We start from the raw sequence: 20,545 nt of genomic DNA on the forward strand, positions 1-20,545 counted from the left end.
ATTACGAGTAGCGGGGGGGGGGGACCACTTGATTTCCAAATTATTCAAGTCTTCTATGGCTTTAGTCCCTAGTAGGGATGCCAAGATCCGAGAGGCATGGGAGCGAGACCTAGGACACCCGCTGCAGGACTCGCATTGGTCCTATTGTTGTACCCAGACCAAAGAGGTTTCCCTAAACGGTAGGCATAAGTTGATCCACTTTAAGTACCTATGGAGGGCATACATGTTGCCTGCAAAAATCAATGCTATTGACCCAAATCGGCCTCACAGCTGTCCTAAGTGTGGAAGCCCTCATGCCAATTTTGCACATATATCCTGCAATTGTGTTAACATTGGGGATTACCGGAGATCCATTCACATAATTCTATCACGTATGACACAACTGGACATTGCCCCTATGCCTGAGGCAGCTTTGTAGGGATATGTACACGGTTTCCCCAAGCAGAAGCGCAAATTTCTTGATATTGCCCTTGTACTTGCGAAGAGGGAGATAGCGCTCTGGTGGGGCAGTAAGGTTACTCCTACTACAAAAGCCTGGCTTACCAGCTTTACATATTGTAATACAAATTGCGAACTGTATGCATCAACACAACCCCCTGCATCTAGACCCAAGGACATCTGTAATCCCCTTATCTACTTGAACTTAGCTCTACCCCTACCTCACAGCAGCCCGCAGGAATAGTTCCCACCGGGGTGGGGTAAACCTGCATTACTATGTTTTTTTTTCTATCGATGTAATGGCCATGCTGGGAATGTGGGGTGGTGGATTTATAGGAAGAAGAATGCTGCCGTGGGGGGGTGTATATATATATAATGCTACAGGATGCCTCAATATACCTGGGTGTGATGATTGAGAACATATTCTCTCAGGGAGAATACCCTGTGTCTGTTCTTGTTCTTCCTTGCCTTGTCACAGTGTGCAGCCATGATTATGCTTGTATTGCATTTACTTGAAAATGGTAAATAAAATTTGTTGTTTAAATATGCTGCGTCATTTTCACTGAATCTATTACGTGGCCACGTTTAAATCGGCAAACCCGGCACCACCATTCGTTGCATCTGTTACAAAGAAATGTATTAGTATATATATACACAGGGATCCAGCTGGGTTTACCTGGTGATTTATTCGTCATACTATACGGATTCATCAATAGGAGGAGCCTTCATTGTTTTTAGCAATATTTATTCTTCTAAATGACCATTTGAACTTTCATCGTTTCATGGTCCTTCATCTATTCATAAGTCATTTATTTACCTTGGGTCCAAACATCATTTTCTTGGCTCCCTTTGCATTTCTAATTCGGTTGCTGTGGCTGTCCTGAAGAAGGCGTTCTGACGCCGAAACGCGGGTAGACAAAAATAAGAACTTGTCCACCATCTAGCCACTTGTGTTCCAATAAGTTAAAATGAATTCATGTCTATGTTCTTGTGTTGTATGTTTGAAACTTTATGTCTTGAATTGTGTGTATAAATGTATTTAATAACCTGTTAATATGCCGTTACATATAGTATGTCTCAACATCCTGGATCAGATTGCTTATACCATGAATTTATAACAATAAAATGTATATTTTAATATAAATGAGTAGTACACTGAGTTGTTTCATATATTAATGAGCATTTCATAGGTCTTTGTATGTCCAGTTAATTGCCTAGGTATTTTCTGCTCTAGTTACCTTTCAAACATTCCCCCTTTACCACAAATACAGGTCAGCCATTCCTCATTTTCTCAGCCATCGCAGTCCTCCACTTCATTGGCCCTGCAAGACGAACATGAAGAAGAGGTATGTTGGCAAGCAGAAGAAAAGCCTTGGTGTGCTGTTATGTTCATACTAATGCCCTCTAGTAATGCTACACGGCAACTGAAGCATAATAATGGAACTGAGAAGAGGCCTGTCCTAAGCAAATTATATCCTCCCATGTTACTTGCTTCTGAGACTGTTGCCGGCGTGCACTGTGATACCACCTTCAACATATAGTCTTCAGTTAAATTCAAAAGCAGCATACCCATCTTAAACTAAGGATTTTGCCACTCGAAGGCCGCACATAGGGACGTCACCCTCATTTAGCAGGATCCTAAATTGCCTGTAGTCATCCTCTATACAGAACCTGGGTGTTCGTGGGCATCCTTGAAAGTAAAGAAGGGGTGTTTAAAGCCCCAGTACACTCCCATCCATGCTATGCTGTGCTGTGACGCTCCATCCCTTCACCTGCTGCAGCAGGCATGATGCACACCTGCTGAAGCAAAGGCCTGACTCTGCACTTTTCTGCCTCTTGAAGAAAATAACCTTTCTAGCTTCTTATTGCTCCTAATAAAGGGACTTTCATTTTGCCTTATACTTTACCTGTCACTTATTTAGCCAGGGCTCATACTTGACCTTTATTCTTTGCCAATTTCACAGGCACCAAACCCCTGATTTGAGAGATCGGTTAACACCAAAATGAAAAATCACCACCATCCAACCTATTTTGCTATCCGTATAGCACCTTCCTCGCATTGTTGTGCTCAGTTATACCCAGAGGCCACATTTGTGTTCTACAATACACTGATTTGAAAGGACAAAGAATTAATACATTGACAAAGGAAGATAAGGCTTTGTCCTTATTGCACCTATTTGAGAAAAAGGGAGGTTGATGGAAGGTCATAAGGAAAAAGATTCGCAATTTTGGGGCACACGTGCTAAAAAGAGTGGCCACTTTTCTCATCTGTTTTCTCACGTGAAAATAAACTAAGCAAATGAATATAAAAGCACTGTTTGAAAAAATACCACCAGAGCATACTTTGACAGCATTGGCAGGAGTCAATTCCTTGCCCTGTGAAAGCCTGTGTCCCCAGAGGAACAAGCCTTAGCATTGAGCTATAGCTCCTTGGTGGTGGAGATTACTGCAGTAGAACCTATAACCATCAGACAAGCCCTGGTGTCATTGCTTGTGGCTTCCATTGCACATAAAAAGGATAACCATGAGAATCAATTTGATAGGCTACTGACATGGAAACCAGTGTGGTCCAGTGGGTAAGTTCCTGCCTTCCAGCCAGACAACCAGGGTTAAAATCCAGGGTTTGGCTCCAGGTGACCGATGGTGGCGCAGCAGAGGTAAGTGTGAGATGAGCCTGCCTGGTGGCCAATTAGTAAGTAGAATGTGTGTGTACATTTGAAGCAGGTGGCCAACCAAGGTCCACATGGCACATTGCAGTAGCACTAGGTGGTAAACTGAGGTCCCTGTAGCACTTCACAGTCTAATGCTTTTGCACCAAGTGGCCAAAAGCGGTCATCGTGGGATAGCACATATATTGCAGTTGCACCAGGTGGCCAACAGAGGTCAAAACCCAACATGAACCTTGTGTCTAAAAGAACGGAAGAATGCTGGTACTAATGGGGTGTCAATTTTATAGGACAGTTTCCCTCACCTACCTGAGGGTGCCATGCTTCATCATAAGGTAACCTCACACTACGAATCTAGCCGTAGTGCGGGCTACAACCCCCTCACCGAGAGGGAGGATTTCAGGGATGTTTTCTTTGTTTGGAAGAGGTATACTAAATGCCGTATAAGAAATCGGTGTGGTGAAGAGGGACAAAAAAGTGGAACAGATTTGTATCATTCAAGCATCCCTCTACCAGGATTAAAAAATAAGCTATGACAGAGAGGAATTAAATCTGTCATAGAGTGCATAGGTGGTCATATGTCAACATGTTTCAGCCTAACATTTAGGTGTGGCAGCCTTCTTCAGGACCTCATAAATGTTACATCAAGTGTAGTTAACAAATGTAACAAAGAGAAAATAAAGGAATTGTCAAATACAAAACCAGTGATTGGAATGGAAGTCCACTCAGTCAGGGGTCCACTGGTCCGACCTGCTTGCAGAAGTCAGCCAGCTTACCCCATCTAAACCTTAGTCAAAGCTCAAGGAAACATGGTCCATACTGACCAAAACGGGTTCATCCCATCGCGCTCGACGTCTAGCAACCTGAGGAGGTTATATCAGGTGCTATTTCACCAAGACAGTGGGCTGTTTCCTGATGCGGTAATGATGGCTGTAGACCTGGAGAAGGCCTTTGACTCTTTAAGATGGGACTTTTCATTAGAAGTGATGGGGAGGATGGAGTTGGGAGAGGAATGGCTGAAATGGGTCTGCCTTTTATATGCAAATACCATGGCTAGAGTGCGCACGGATGGGACCGTGTCTGACCAATACTCCATACACAGAGTAACAAGGCAGGGGTGCCCTGTGTTGCTGCTGCTTTTTCACTTGGCAATGGAACTATTTGCAGAACAGCTCAAGCAGGAGAGCGGGAGACTGGGGGATAATGCTTGATTAGACTGAACACATAGTCTCACTATATGCAGACGATATCTTAGTTTATATACAGAACAGATCTCCGGGGGGGTTCCAGCCATGCTGCGCATACTGGAGGAGTTTGAGGAGCTGTCTGGATTGCGTGTCAACACCAAAAAGACATGCATATTCCCAATGCAGACTGCACTGGACAGATTGTTGGACCTCCGGGTGGAACTTGCCTGGGCCCCAAGATCTTTCAGATACCTGGATATACAGGTATACCACCGACAGGCAAACCTGCTGGAAGGGAATCTGGGAGGTGCCCTGAGATCATTGAGGTCTAATGTGACCTTCTGGCGTTCGCTTAAACTACCAATCATTGCCAGAGTAGCACTATCCAAGATGGCGGTAATACCAAGACTTCTACATTATTTTGTCAATCTCCCAGTGGTGATCCCAAAGAGCTGGTTTAAGAACATAGAAAAACTGTTGAGGGATATAGTGTGCGATGATGTACATAATAGGGTATCTCTGCGAACTCTGCGGCTGCCCCTAGCGGGAGGTGATGGTTGCACCTGACTTAAAGGCTTATTACTTGGTGGCACAGCTCCAGTGGCTAGCCAGATGGCTAAATGGTAGGGAGCTGGGGATGTTAACGTTTCTGGCTCATACCTCCTGATGTACACTACTTACCAGGATGCTAAGTCCCAAGCAGATGATCAGAAATATGGGAGTATTATTCAAGGTAGCAGTGACATGTTGGGACAGATGCACAAAGCGGGTGCCAGATACACCATTGTTTTCACCGGTCCTGCCAATCACAGGCGTACCACAGATGGGATTGGGCCCTCCACTCACGGTGAGCCGGCTGTGGGGCTTGGGAGAGGCTGGAGTGGTGTCAGTCGGAGATTGCTATCGAGATGGTGAACTGCTCCCACTGGATGAGTTCTTAGAATACCACGACTTGCCTCAGAGACAGTTTTTAAACTACCACAAGGTAAGAGGAGATCTGGTCGCACTATGGGGAAGCAATTTGAGAGAGCCTGCCACTGATAGCCCTCTGGTTGATGGTGACGCTGGGCCCTGCAGGTCACCTGGTGAAATGGTTATACTTGGCAATAACTGAGATGTCACAGATGCCCCTGCCCCGAATTTGGAAAAGGTGGGAGGACACCATAGGTAGGCCACTAACTGAGAAGGAATGGAAGAAGGCTTTGGGAAGTCCTAAGAAAATGTAGAGGAATGCAAACTTCAAACACAAGCAGTTTAATATACTTCACAGGACTTACCTTACTCCACACAAATTAAATGTTGTGTATAAGAGGGATGATCAGAAATGTTAACCCTAAAAAGAGCTGTTCCTAGTACGGTGACCACTATGCGGTTATGGTTAAATTGTGAGTGTAGGCATCTCACAAAATGTGACGAACTGGTCTCACACACCACCTGGTGACATGCTTCATCATTGACCAGTCCTCACCCTCAATTATATCCCCATACACCGTCCATTGTTTTTAATAGCTTATAGTTACCAGTCACATTAAAAACATATTTGATAACTAATGATTTTTTATCTCACTCACTTTTTCACGGCCCCCACTTAGTTTAGAAGTGCATCCCTGTCGACAGGTGCATGCCCGCCCTCTATCAAACCGAGGTTTTAGAGGGCGAGGACTGGTCAATAATGAAGCATGACACCAGATGGTGTGTGAGACCAGTCTGTCACATTTTATGAGATGCCTACACTCACAATTTAACCATAACCTTACTGTGGTCAGCGTACTTGGAGCAGCTCTTTTTGTGGTTAACATTTAATGTTGGAGGCTGCTAGCTCCTAGGTCTCCGTTCCTCTGGTTCCCTCCCTCACGCACCGTGGGGCTCTGTTGTGATTATGATCAGAAATGTGCCAGATGCTTAACAACAGATGCCAATTTTGATCATATGGTGTGGTCTTGTCCGAAACTCCAGCAGTACTGGACAATGATTGTAGAGACTGTTATTGGGGTACTGACTAGCACAATTACCTGTTGCCTGGAATTGTGCTTGCTGGGACTCTTCCCAAGGCCTAAGTCCAAACGGTTGGGACATAGATTTGTGGACCTTGCCTTTATACTGGCTAAACGGAGGATAGCCCTTAGGTGGACGGCAACAACAAGCCCCAAAATATCTGATTGGGAAAAATAGGTTTCCTGCTGGGCTAGAGCAGAGGAGAAGGGACTGATCCGTGAAGACAAGGTCACTAGGAGGTGCAAACCTTTGGCAGAGCCATGGGGGGAAAATAATGGAGGTATGGGAAGCTTGTAAAATGGACCAAACGGAGTAGCAGGTGAATGACTCAGAACCAGAGGCAGCGTGAGAGGCACACAATGGAATGGAACCAAACCAGTTGCTGAGTAGCATTTATGGAAAAGGGAGGTCAGATAGAGAGGGTGGGAATGAGCTTGCACTAGTGCTGGGAACATACCGGGCGACCCCTTCTGCATTGGGTGAGCCCCCTCCTCCTCTCCTCTCCTCCCCATGCCCCTCCCCTGGTCTCCTGCCTCCTTCCCCACCCCACAGCCTCCTGGCCCATTGAACGGGCTGACGCCCATGAACAGGGAAAGATGACATAACTTGACATTAGAGGACCCCTGGTAGACCTGGTTAGGTTAATTTTTAGTTTGGTTTTCCTTTTAGTTTCTAATCTTATTACACATGCAGAAACCTAAAGGGCATAGCCACACAAGAGTGATAACTGTGGGCAGCAAACATGACTACTTCCCACAAGAAACCTTGATACAGCAGGAGCATGTCATTAAATGCTGGAAAGCGGAGGGGCTTCGACAGGGCACAGAAGGGTTATTTGATATAGGCTGAAAAAGTGGAGGTTGAAGATTGTATGCTCTCTGCCGAAGATTATTGTAATTGATGTTGATGGCTGTGAACATGTACCTGCCGTCACTGTGAAAATTCATGGGTTGGATTGTATTTAACTTTTCAGATGCCAATAAAAATGCTCAAGGAAACATCGAATGCCGTGGTTCATGATTTCAGACAGCAAACTGCATTGCGGTAAGGACTAGTCCCAGTATAGTGCAGTTTCACCAGGTGGCCAACAGAAGTACCTATGGCACACAGTATACTGCAGCTGCACCAGGTGACAAGTAGAGGTCCCTGTTGCACATGACAGTATGCTGCAGTTGCATCTGGTGGAGAACAGAGCTCCCTGTGGCACTTTTCAGTGTAGTGCAGTTGCACCAGGTGGCCAACAGAGGTTTCTGTGGCACATCACAATTTAGTGCAGTTGCACCCGGTGGACAACTGAGGGCCTGTGGAACATAATATAGTGCGGTTACACCAGGTGGCCAACAGAGGTCCCAGCATCACATCATAGTGCAGTTGCACCAGGTGGCCAACAGAGGTCCCTGTGGCACACAGTACAGTGCAGTTGCACCAGCTGGCCAACAGAGATACCCATGGCTACATTACAGTAATAGTGCAGTTGCATCAAGTAGCTAACAGTGGTCCTTGTAGCACACAGTATAGTGCAGTTGCAATAGGTCGACAACGGAGGTCCCTGTGGCACATCACAATATGGTGCATTTGCACCAGGTCATAAACAGAGCTCCCTGTGACACATTACAGTATAGTTGCACCAGGTCACCAACAGAGGTCCCTGTGGCACATCACAGTATAGTCCAGTTACACTAATTGGCCAACAGTGATCTCTGTGGCATATTGCAGTTTAGTGCAGTTTCACCATGTAGCCAACAGAGGTCCTAGTGGCACGTCACAGTATACTGCATTTGTACCAGGTGGCCAACACAGGCCCCTGTGCCACAGAGAACAGTGCGGTTGCACTAGGTAGCCAACAGAGGTGCTTGTGGCACTCAGTATAGTGCACTTGCACCACGTGACCAACAGAGAGAGATCAATGTGGTACACAGTATAGTGTATTTGCACCAGGTGGGAAATAGAGGTCCCTGTGGCTCACAGTATAGTGCAATTGCACCAGGCAGCCATCAGACATACCTGTGGCACACAGTATAGTGCAGTTGCACCAAGTTGCTAACAGAGGCTCCAGTGGCACATCACAGTATAGTGCAGTTGCACCATTTGTCCAACAGAGGTCACTGGGGCACATCACAGTATAGTGCAGTTGCACCAGGTGTCCAACAGATGTCCCAGAGTCACATCACAGTGCAGTACAGTTGCACCAATTGGCCAACAGAGATACCTGTGGCACATCACAGTATAGTGCAGTTGCACTGGGTGGCCAACCAAGGTCCCAGTGGCACATTATAGTATAGTGCAGTTGCACCAGGTGGCCAACATAGACCACTGTGTCACATCACAGTATAGTGCAGACACGGCAGGTGGCACGCGGCAGGTGGACAACAAGGTCCCCATGGCACATGACAATATAGTGCAGTTGCCCCAGATGGCCAACATAGGTCCCCATAGCACATCACAATATAGTGCAGTTGCTCCAGGTGGCCAACAGAGTTCCCTGTGGCACATCACAGTATATTGCAGTTGCCCCAGGTGGCCAATGGAAGTCACCATAGCACATAACAGTATAATGCAGTTGAACCCGGTGGCCAACAGGGGTCCCTGTTGCACGTCACGCTATAGTGCAGGTACATCAGGTGGCCAAGAGAGGTCCCCGTGGCACATCACAGTATAGTGCAGTTGGACCAGGTGGCCAAAAGAAGTCCCTGTGTCACATTGAAGTATAGTGCAGTTGCACCATGTGGCCACTACCAGGATTATAAAAAAAGCTATGACCGTGTCATGTAGTTCCTTTTAATCCCTAGGGTCTGCGCATTGTTTGGCCAACATAAGCTAAGGGCATGGTGCCTAGGCAGTTTCCGGACACCCCCGCAGGATAAGTTGGCCTATAGATCAGCTAGCTCACAGTGCTAGCATAAGCCCCCGTAACCTTACCAGGGAGCGAATGTACTCTGGAATCCACTGAACATGACAATCCTGATCAGTCAGGGATTGTGGAAACTGTACAGAATCTTACACTCAGAGAAATATATGGGGAATAAACAGTGGAACCAATGTTAATCTTGTTCAAATCAATGCACTGCAATGATTAGGAGACAGAAGCAAATAAATGAGACTACAAGCACCAAGAGCGTAAAGAGGAGATACATTTTTATCATGGTGCTGAAGCAATTCATATACTTAGGCATATATGCAAATTGGTAATCTAGCGTACTCCTAAGGTGCGTACCCTATTCTAAGTGTACCTAGTGTGTGTGTAGGTGTAAAGCCAAGAATCCCCCCCCCCCCCCCCAAGGGACTATCCAACCCCATTACCTGATGGGAGAGTGTGAAGGACCCCGCCCTGGTCTCGAGTTGGACACCCCTCATGGAATGTCAGACTGGTGCATGGTGATTTCTCAGCATGCAAGGACCTTTGAGTCAGCAGAAGTGCCTCCTGGGACTTTCTGTGGGGATACTTATTATTTATAATAAAAAGCAGCCTTCCCTATGGGCAAGTTAGATTAGTGCTGTTATGGATATATAGATAGCATTGTCGCTTCATGAAGATAGGACGACTTTTGTACCTTGTGCATAGTGAGGCCTAGTACATGGTGTTCTAGGCATCATCATATTAATGTTTTGCGAAGCTGGATGTGAAAACAAAGTAGTATCAGAGAAACTAATCCAACATTGTAGTGCATGCAAATGTGTGTAAAAGTTCATAGCTAAGATGTTATTTTCTAGGACAATGTAAGAAATAGCTGCATTATAACACCCACTCCGCATCCTAAGGGTCGATATATAAAAGCTATCTAAAAGCCAGCATAAAAGTCTTAAAATTTTAAAAACTGTTCTTAAAGTCTTCTAATAGCAAGCTTCACTTTAAAATGTTAATTGAAAGCTTTCACAGGAAAAACAAACACAATATGTATGTTGGAAACTTGAGGAGTTTGAGAATCGGCAGCGCCGCAACAAGGTTCAGCTGCTGGGCCTTGAGGAAAACGTGGAAGGAGAGAACACCATGGCCGTTGTTGTAAAGTTATTGAAGGGTGCTTTCCCAGAACTCGCCCACTGGAATTGGGAGATGGAAGTGCAGCGGACTCATCGCTTCCCAATGTTTAAGAAAACCCACTCGAAAAATCAAGGCGAACGACCTAGAGCTATATTGGTTTTATAGGCAATTTTTTGTAAGGCAGGCCATTATAGATCGGGCTAGACCTGACTCAAAAATAACTTTTGAAGGACATACCTTCTTTGCTCGACCGGACTTTTGCCACACAACGGTTGAGCGGAGATTGAGGTTACAACAGATAATTGCCTTATTCCAGGGGGTTGGCTGTGAAGCTTTTTTGCTCTTTCCTGCACGGCTGAAGGTGGAGGGGAGGGTTAGAATGTTTTTTTCTGAGATAAAAGCTCAAGAATTTCTTTTGGAAGTAACTGAAACATGGGGGGAGAGGGCCCTAGGTAATACTGCAGACAGGGGGGCAACAGGGAATAACTGATGAAATTATTGATGGGGCTTGCTTCTTCTTGCTAAATGAATATGAAATTTAACATGCGCTACTAGTGCCCTATGGGGCACGGGTCAAGGGAAAGGTCATTTTGAGGTATATTTGCTGCTTAGGTATTTTTTTCTCTTTTTTTCCCTTTCTGCTTGAAAATTGGGGGCTGGGGCTGGAATTTACTGATGGAATGATTTTAAGGATTTGATTATCGAGGCTAGGTAGCACCTGGTATTTGGGTATTCTCGTGGGGCGGGGGGGCTGGCGCTGTCTGTGCTGGAACTACAGCGGCCACACTTAGGTCATACCTGACCTACTTGCCCGTAAGAGAAGTAGGGGGAGGGTGGGGGGGTTTTCTCAGAGGGGTTTGGTGGAGGTTCAGCACAGTATGTGGTATTGCGATATGCCAGGTCAATGATGGAGCGACATAATTGGACACAAAAAGTTTATGTTTGGTTACTCAAGGAGATTCAAACAAGGCGTATAAATATAAATGTGTATAGGGAGAGACTAATTGAAAGTAGAGATTACTCGAAAGAAATGAAAAAATCTAAGACATGAGTCTACGGATTCTGACAGCTAACATTTGCGGGTTAAATGACCAAAACAAGCGGAATAAGGTGACAATCTGGCTGAAGTCTTTACGCATAGATTTTCTTTGTGTTCAAGAGACACATAGAGGGCAGCAGAGCTCGTATAATGGAGCAATTGGGGTTTAAACTTTTGACACATACAACGCAGGGTTCTCGAACAAGGGGAGTGGCAATCCTTGCCCGGAGGAATGATGTAAGGGTTATGAGAAAGACCGTAGATCAATGGGGTCGGTGGGTGGTGATCGAATGTCTGATTAATGGATGTAAGTTTACACTCTGTTCGTTATACGGATCAACATGTGATGACCCGGAGTTGTTAGAAGAACTAGACTCCAGTCTGGCTATGTGGTCTACCCCTATGATTATTTGTGGGGATTTTAATATCAATGGTTTGGGAGTACAGTGGGGTTTGCCAGGAAGCAATTATCTTGGGGAAAAAAAGAAAGGTTGGTTTTGCCTTAACTAATCTAGTTCGTAATAATGGTCTGATAGATTTATGGCCATATTTGAAACCCTTAGATCCAGGTAGCACCTTTTTTTCAGCTCCACATAAGGTTATATCCCGCTTGGATTACTTTTTTGTTTCAAAACAATTTATTTCTAATTCTGGTATTCTGAGGCATCCTCTGATAATGTTGGATCACAATCCGCTAGTTCTTACAGTTAATTTGCCGATGGGGGAGAAGTTAAACCCGGGATGGACCTTTGAACGGAGGTTGTTATATGATCCTGACTATGTCGCATTTATGAAGGGCTGGATTAAGGAATTTGGGGATTTTAACCGAGGGAGCACTAGCGAGGGAATAATTTGGGATGCTTTTAAAGCAGGGGTTAGAGGTGAAACTATAAGTTATAGTCTGCGCCGACAGAAGAAGGAGCGACAGCGGCAGATGGATGTCAGGGAAAAATTGAACAAATTGGAAGAGGCTCTTGCTACAGCCATCAGTACGGGTGGTGTGATAGATGAAATAACACTTCAGCTGGCTATAAATAAGGCTGAGGCGGGGGATCATTTTGCTACGAAGGCAGCTGAGATCTATCTGGCAAAAAAAGAACAATGCCATTAATACAACGAGCCGGTCGGACATACCCTGGCCATAACAGTTAGGCAAAAAACAGCAGCTGGGGAGATCTCTGAAATTTATGACGCTGAAGGAAAGGTTATAACAAACGCATCAGAAATCCGTGAAATTTTTAGGCTTTTCTATCAGCATCTATATAGTAGAGGACCATCAGTGGCGTCCCCGGGTATTCGAAAGTTTTTAGATAAAATAGCTGTACAGAAGGTAGACCCTGTCGATAGGGAGGAACTTGAGAGGGTGTTTTCACATGAAGAAATAATTGGGGCCTTGCAAGATTTGCCATCTGCAAAAGCAGTCGGGCCGGATCAGATTCCGTTGGAGTTTTATAAAATCTTTAAGGACTCTATTGGACAAGATTTGATTGAGGTTATTTTGCTGGCGCAAAAAGGGGGGCCTGCACCTGAGTCGTGGGCAGGCGCAGATATTGTAGTTTTTCTGAAAAAAGATAAACCAGCAAGAGAGCCGGGCGCATATCACCCTATTACACTATTGAACAGCGATGTAAAAAATGTCTCTAAGGTTATGGCGGCTTGATTAAATGGTATATTAAAGAAAACTATTCACCCTTGTCAACACAGGTTTATAACAGGTCGTGGAACCACACAGCATGTACGGCGTGTGATTACACTTTTTGATGCAGTGGAAGTCTCAGGAGACCCTATGGTTGCCCTGTTTTTAGATGCTGAAAAGGCATTCGATAGGGTCTCCTGGGACTGTCTGTGAGAATCAATGAGATGGTTCGGCCTCAGGGGAGGGGTTTATTAAATCCATCCAAGTGCTTTATTTGGCACCCACAGTTCGCCTAAAGGTAAATGGCAACTACAATCTGCCTTTTAATATCCAGCGGGGGACACGGCAGGGGTCCATCTTCGCCCCTGCTATTTGCTATTTACATGGACCCCTTAATAAGGCTATTTGAGGCTAATAACGGAATTTCCCCAGTAGTATGCCAGGGCGTGGAATCTAAAGTCCTTGCCTACGCCGACGATGTGGCCATTATCACTACGGATCCACTTTTGGCCTTGGCAGCGGTTGAGGTAGTAGCACAAGAGTTCGGCACCTACACAGGGTATGCACTTAATAGATTTAAGACTCAAGTAGTAAAGAATCGTTTTGTCAACTTGAAAGATCCCCGTGTTATAGAATCGGCAATGTATTTAGGTATAAAGATCATGTCTGATGTAGACAACTTGGTGGCTAAAAACATCGAGCCAGTAATCAGGAAGGCGAGAATGGACTTTAACAGACTGAATAATCTTCATTTGCCTTTGGTGGGATGGTGTAACGTCGTTAAAATGATGTTTTTACCAAAGATTTTGTATTTGTTTAGGGTGATCCCATTGGAATTTCAAAAATCTTGGTTCAATACTTTAGAAGGCCTAGTTAATCGATTAATTTGGGCACAGGGGAAAACTAGGAGGGCTCTTCACTATATGTCTTTGCCACAGGAGAAAGGGGTTTTTCAGTTCCGGATTTACGAAGTTACTACTGGGCAGCTGCACTTCAGTATATGGGTATTTTGGTTGGGTCATCCCCAGATGATATAGACGGGGAAAGAGAGCTCCCAGATGTTTACAAGCTGTTATTGGGAGAACATGCAGAGAACTGCTTTTTGAAATTCACAGAGCCTAGTTACTATAAGAGGACAAAATGTTAGACTCTGCCATCTGCTTTTAAGATCTGGGAGGCTCTAAAAAAGAAGATTGGTTTGGGGAGGATTAATCATTATACTTTACTTTACAAAAACCCCACCCTTCCGGAATTTTTTTCTGACGAGGTCATGGCAGGATGGGCAACAAAGGGAGTCCGAAAGGCTGGTGATTTAATTGAGAAGGAAGGGTTTCGCCAATTTAGGGATATTCAGCTGGAGTTCGGGCTGGGAAAGGGCAATTATTTTAAATATTTGCAGCTGCGCAGTTTTTTTGGCAAAAAGGTTGGGGGGGGTAGTGGGTTCAATAGCAACCTAATAATTGACATCTTGTGAGACGGCGGTAAGGGCACTTTCAGGCTAATATATGCAGAATTGATCAGCTTAAAACAAGATGATCTAGTTAAACAGGATAATAAATGGCTGGAGAGCGTGGGGGCTGCACCAGAGGCATTTACAAAATCTTTAGAGCTAGCCCGGACAGTTTTGTGTTCGGCCGGGCTCCATGCGCAACATTTTAAAACTGTTTTTTCTCTATAATATACTCCGGCTAGATTAGCACAGTGGGGGGGGGGGGGGGTCATCAGGGATCACTTGCCCACGGTGTGGGGGATGGCAGCTGATCTTGTACATATGTTTGCAACCTGCCCACGCTTGCAAGGTTTGCTGGAATCTTCTTAGATCGGTCAATTGGGTTAAAAATTACATTAACCCCCAGATTAATTCTGTTGGGGATAAGCGATTCAGGACAAAATGAGTGGGCTCAGCAATTTCTTTTTATTGCCATGGCTGTCCTAAGGGTTAACATTGCCTCTGCTTGGTTGGACCGTCTCCCTACTACCTTTCAGCAATGGCTCTCGCGGCTACTTTATATATCTACATTGGAAAGAGCGATCTATGAAAGGAAGGGTAACAAATCGAAGCTGTTTGGACGAAATATCTGGGCTCCCTTAGTAAGATGGAAGGAATTAGAATAACTGACAGGCATGAGTGGAACAAACTAAGCATGATGTTGGAGCCAATCGGACTAGTTTGGCTCCAATGTGTGCTCTTTTGAATCTAGACCCATGCCCTGTATTTGGTTGTTTGTAACTCCTTTTTTCTTTTTTTTAAATATTATTCATTGTTTATTTTGTATGATGGCTTCCCTTTAACCCCTTCGCTGCTGCGGACATTCCGCTGCAGCGCTGGGGGGGGCAGGGGGGCAGCGCGGTGGGCCTGTGCTCATGACGGAGCCGCTCCGTCATGAGCCACAGTTGAGCTGTGCTCATGACGGAACGGTTCCGTCATGACTCCGCCCATTTGCGTTGTCCCCCCGCACAGGCGGGGAAACAGCGCCACGCAGGCGGAGCGGCCGCCAACGGGCGTGTCATGACTGAACCGTTCCGTCATGAGCACACGGCAACCGTGGCTCATGACGGAACGGTTCCGTCATGAGCGGGGAAGGGGTTAAAAAACCTTGCATTTTTTGTTGTTTACTATTTGACTGTGTTTACTGTGCTGATACCTGTGGGGAAAAAATGTAAAAATGCAATAAAGAAATAAAAAATAAATTAAAAAAAATGAAAGCTTTCAAGTGATTATACCATTTGAAATTCTAAGCACTTCCAAAAGCAATGGTGCCTCGAAGAATAAAACAAAAACCTTTGGATGAATTTGTTTTTTTTAAACTAGCTGATTTTTTTCTTACACAGAAAAGGGCAATTATTTCATGTGTTGCAAGTGGCAGAAGCAACATTGCAGACGATGATCCCAGAGGCGCACCTTCAAGCAGATTTATGGAGCAAGGGTGATTCCATCCAGTTCCCACAGAAGCCACTGAGGTAGGAACTGCATCCTGTAGGCGTATTGTGAAGCCGTTGGCCAAGTCACTAGGATCCGAAGCATCCAAGGGATACTCAAGAAATGCATTCATCAGCAATGGAATATGCTGGGGAAAACACTACCCAAGGGCCTTTAACGGGTCCAGCAGTACTTCAAAGTTCAATGGCGCAACCATTTGCGAGCCTAGGCATATGTCCAATATGCATCTGTGGCTGCAAAGCAGGCAGTAGAATACAGGTGATATACAATGAAGCCAGACAGGCCTGAAGGACAAGAACCAGTGCTCATCCAGTTCCTGAAGTCGAAGTGTGCCATACCTGTGCACCATGCACTCATGGCATTCCAGCCCAAGCAGCACTGTCTCCATTCCGAACTGAACTGGGACGTCCATTGCTGAGCAGAAAAATTAAAATTAGTATTCCCGTCAAAAGTAGCAGGACAAGTAGGACCCCTCCCAAAACGGTTCCCAGCACAGTGTACAAATGATGGAATAACTCTGAAGATTGTCTGAAAGGTGTTAACCAATCCAGAGCTGATACATTTAAAAAGGTGCACTATTCCTTTAGTTTCAGTAATATTAAAGATACCATGAACTAGCTCTCCAAAATGGAATGGGAATTTAGTGTGGAGTATTGTCTGTATCTCAGATGGAGATCAAACGTCTCTCTGGCCGAAGTTAAGGCCACATCCTGTTGAAAAAGCAAGGCTTTCAGTCTGCTAAGGGAATCAAAGCGTATGTTGGAAACATTGATCGAAGGCTACTGCACTGCCTCCCAAATTTTGCAGGCAGGTGGAAACAGTACTTGTGTACAACACTTGACTAAGGAATTAACCGTCACCAGATAAGGGAAGCCTGGTTCCATTTCACAGCAAGCTTGAACATGCAGCATCAAATCGCTCCCATTCGAGAGTAGTTTGAATAACTGAAGTATCAGGGCATCTGGGGAACACTCCAGATGACCGGACAAGTTCGCAAAAGAAGTGTTGCACGCCCCATGAAGGAAAATGTCCTTGCAAACTAAGGACCCGGTCAAAGCATCCCTCACAGTTGGAACCACTAAGGAAAACTTATGTTTCCCCTTTCTTGCATCTAAACTTGAATAGTAATTCAAAATACTCATGCACATTACCTTTCCCTAGTGCTTCGTATCTGCCTACCTTGTTGGTATTGGAGACAATATTGGATTTTGAAAGTCGTGACCGGTAGGTTGGTTTAACCATGGCTTATCCAGTCTATGGATGGTGTCTCTGCCATGGTAAAAGGTAATTGGTATAGTTTTTCAATGTGCAACATGGTGTATTTCGCATATCTGCGTTCCATAGTTCTCTACCTTTCTGTCAGGTCATATTCAGAAAACAGGTTGGCAGTGTTGATGTAACGCCACAGCATGTGTCCAGAACGTATTACGATTGATCGTAATTGTGACTGTCCATATTGTAAAATTAACATGTCCTGCTGAATTATGTCAATAGTAGAAGACACAATGTTGCCCAGTGAATAAATTATTGATGAAATGTGGCCATACCGTTGTCAATCACAGCCAAAGCCTTTATGATATTAACCCTGTTGATTTTGCGCAATCTCACCACAGCTTCCTACTGAGAAATTTTCCATAGCTCGTTGTATATCCCATTCAAGAAGCGCTTTTGACAGGGGGTGTCTGGGACTTATTAAAAAATCCCTGAGATACAGGTCATCCAAAAGAAGGGACAAATGTAGTTTCACCTGGGAAAGTGTTGAGGTCTTTAGCCAATCTAGGCGTAACTCCCCAACACTATATGATGTCACCACCCCTGCATTTTGTGATTGTACGTAGTGTAGGTCAGGCCTGTTGATCTTAAACCCTCCTGTGTTACCCAGAAATCTAGACTTACATTTATTTGTGTCTAGCGGCCAAGCCAATTGACCCTGCTGATCGGGGTCTGATGTATTGTATGATACATTGCAGAGCATGGCATCTAGCTTATCCTCACTGTGTTTTGTGTAATGCTGCCGATGTTCAAAACATACAAAGTTGGGAATGCGAGGTATGTTCAAATCTTTTGCCTTAGCTAAACCAAGACAGGAAGTCAGTTGCACTGTTTTATTCAGGAAAATCATTTGATGTGGTATGAGGCATGCTCCGAATAAGGCCTCTTTTCCCTGAACCGGCCAAGCTCTTGTTGCCCAGACAGATTTTATATCTATTGCAGGTTTCCCCAATGAGTAGCTCGTGAGCCACTGGTAGCTCTCTAGCTACTTATAAGTATCTCTCCAGTGTGTAGCCCGGGCTGCTAAATTAGAAGCTTTTGCTTGGTTGAAAGAATGTATGATTCCCTAAATAATTTTTTTCCATCATGCGTCATTACTAAGAGCTATTACAAATATTATTACATTGGTGCCTGGGACATTTAAGCTATGGCTGTCATGTAATAACCATAGTTAGGCATTCTAAAATCAAATCCAAGATCTTGCTTGGAGTGCCCACTAATGTAATTTTCTCTGATGTAGTCACTGTTACTACACTAATAATATTACTATCTCAGTATGATTTTCTTTTCCCATCAGTAGCTCTTATTACAGAAAAGGTTGGAGACCACTGATCTATTGTGTCTTTCCAGAAGTTAAAACCCTGTATAGACAGTTGAGAAATAAAAGTAGCAGAGTAAATCAGCTTGGTGTTTGTTAGCATATTCTTCTTTACAGATGCATGTGCAAGCCTACAGTAATAAGAGGCTGGGTCTGATGTGTCGAAACCAGAAAAATATGCCAACGTTTGTCCAAATATTTTTGAACTACCTTTCGTGGTGTTGAGCAGTGTTGGGTGTAATAGTATACTGTATGTGGTAATTAGCTTTCTGTGAAAAATGGTGAGCAGAATGTTGATAACAGAACATGTCGCCAAAATTAGATGTACCATCATACAATTCATGATTATAAAATGCAGCTGATTGCTCTAGATCTGAAAGCAAATAATGCACAGTTTCAATGTTCCAATCATCAGACAATGTACTAGAGGTGATTAAATAATTTAAAGAACTTAAACAAATACAGAATTTACAAAAGGTCAGTTGAACCATATAAATCCTATGATACCCTTGCCAAAACTATTCCATCAGGAACTGGAACTGCTATAATGTTCACCAGGGATACATGACTTACTTCATGGTGCAATGATGCATGTGGTTTAAGTACCAAGTTCACATGTTGGACTGCAGAACATTCTGGGAGATAATGTCTATTAGAAAGTAGAAAAAAGACAGTCACCATACCAATCCAGTGTACCAGGAAATGTAAGCCATCAGTAATCAAGAGATGTATCCAGGGAGCAACAATGTATGTCTTCTTTAGCCAAAGATAGAGAGAATATACTCGTAGCTTGAAAGGGAAAGCGGTATTGGCAATTCAGTTTCACTTGGATCCAATTAAAAGTTGTCATAATGCACGAAGTATCCAGCTGCCGTCCGGTCTATTTATGGCAGCTCAGCAGGTTTTGTAGAACTAGGAGATGACTCAATCTGTGGCGTGTTCACATAGATGTCGTCTATTTGTCAAATCGAAATTTCTGTCCTAGTTGATTGTACAGTTATAGCTCCAATCAGGAGATGTATCATTTCATTGTTGAAACAGTGGGATGAGAGGCAATATATACAAAACTAATATTTAAACACATTTAAATATGTGAGACATGAACAAGATACAAAGTAGATGCCAAATTTCTGGGTGTCTTTTATTCTTTATAGTGCTTCGCACATTGACAACAACCTTTGAGAACAGCCAACGTGTTTCACCCCAACATGAACTTCTTCAGGGCACCATGATGTAAAAGAACGACACATTCAAGAACACGATTTGTCCAATAGCGATATTAGCCGCAAGTCTTGGTCCTGCACCCGATCCGTTACGCGACATCAGTCAGTCAGGAAGGTAATTACCTTCCTGACTGACTGACGTCACGTAACGGATCGGTGCAGGACCAAGACTTGCGGCCAATATCGCTTCGATGATTTCTTTCTTTTCTGTTTTGGCTTTTACCGTGCTGGAAAGATTTGCATCTATTATCAGAAAACTTCTGGGACAACTTGTCTCTGTCACTTCCTCTACCATGAGGTTGGAAAGAACATATTCGGAGTCATCGTTGGTCTCTTACTTTTATTGGACAAATCGTGTTCTTGAATGTGTCGTTCTTTTACATCATGGTGCCCTGAAGAAGCCCATGTTGGGACGAAACGCGTTGGCTGTTCTCAAAGGTTGTTGTCAATGTGCGAAGCACTATAAAGAATAAAAGACATCCAGAAATTTGTCATCTACTTTGTATCTTGTTCATGTCTCACATATTTAAATGTGTTTAAATATTTGTTTTGTATATATTGCCTCTCATCCCACTGTTTCAAGTTTTAGTTATTTGTGATCTATGGCAGCAGATCACTTGAGGTGGGCAATATAATCTACTGTAGTGACTATTCTGGTGGTGCAGTCTCTTATAACCCAGCTGCTTCTTATCCTTATACAAAATATCATTTCATTGTTGTTTACTGCTTCTCTTTGGAAAGTGGAGTCTTCATTTGACATTAAAGCTTCCATCTGAACTTCCTGTGTGATAGCGAGAGGAGATCAGTGGCTACCCAGGAATCTACACGGCTTACTGTAGGGAATCATCCAC

The 20,545-nt window shown here is 44.2% G+C and overlaps 1 long non-coding RNA gene across 1 annotated transcript in view; it reads left to right on the forward strand.

Annotated features, from left to right (window-relative positions):
* Positions 1–17,421, forward strand: part of LOC146811594 (uncharacterized) — a 36,659-nt gene extending 19,238 nt beyond the window's left edge. Inside the window, exons 2-3 of the long non-coding RNA XR_014966756.1 lie at positions 1,710–1,784; positions 15,773–17,421. This is a non-coding gene — a long non-coding RNA (uncharacterized LOC146811594). The remainder of the gene's footprint in view (positions 1–1,709; positions 1,785–15,772) is intronic.
* The last annotated feature ends 3,124 nt before the right edge of the window (positions 17,422–20,545 follow it).

The sequence above is a fragment of the Triturus cristatus genome, chromosome 7 (assembly GCF_964204655.1).
Source record: "Triturus cristatus chromosome 7, aTriCri1.1, whole genome shotgun sequence".
NCBI lineage: Eukaryota > Metazoa > Chordata > Amphibia > Caudata > Salamandridae > Triturus > Triturus cristatus.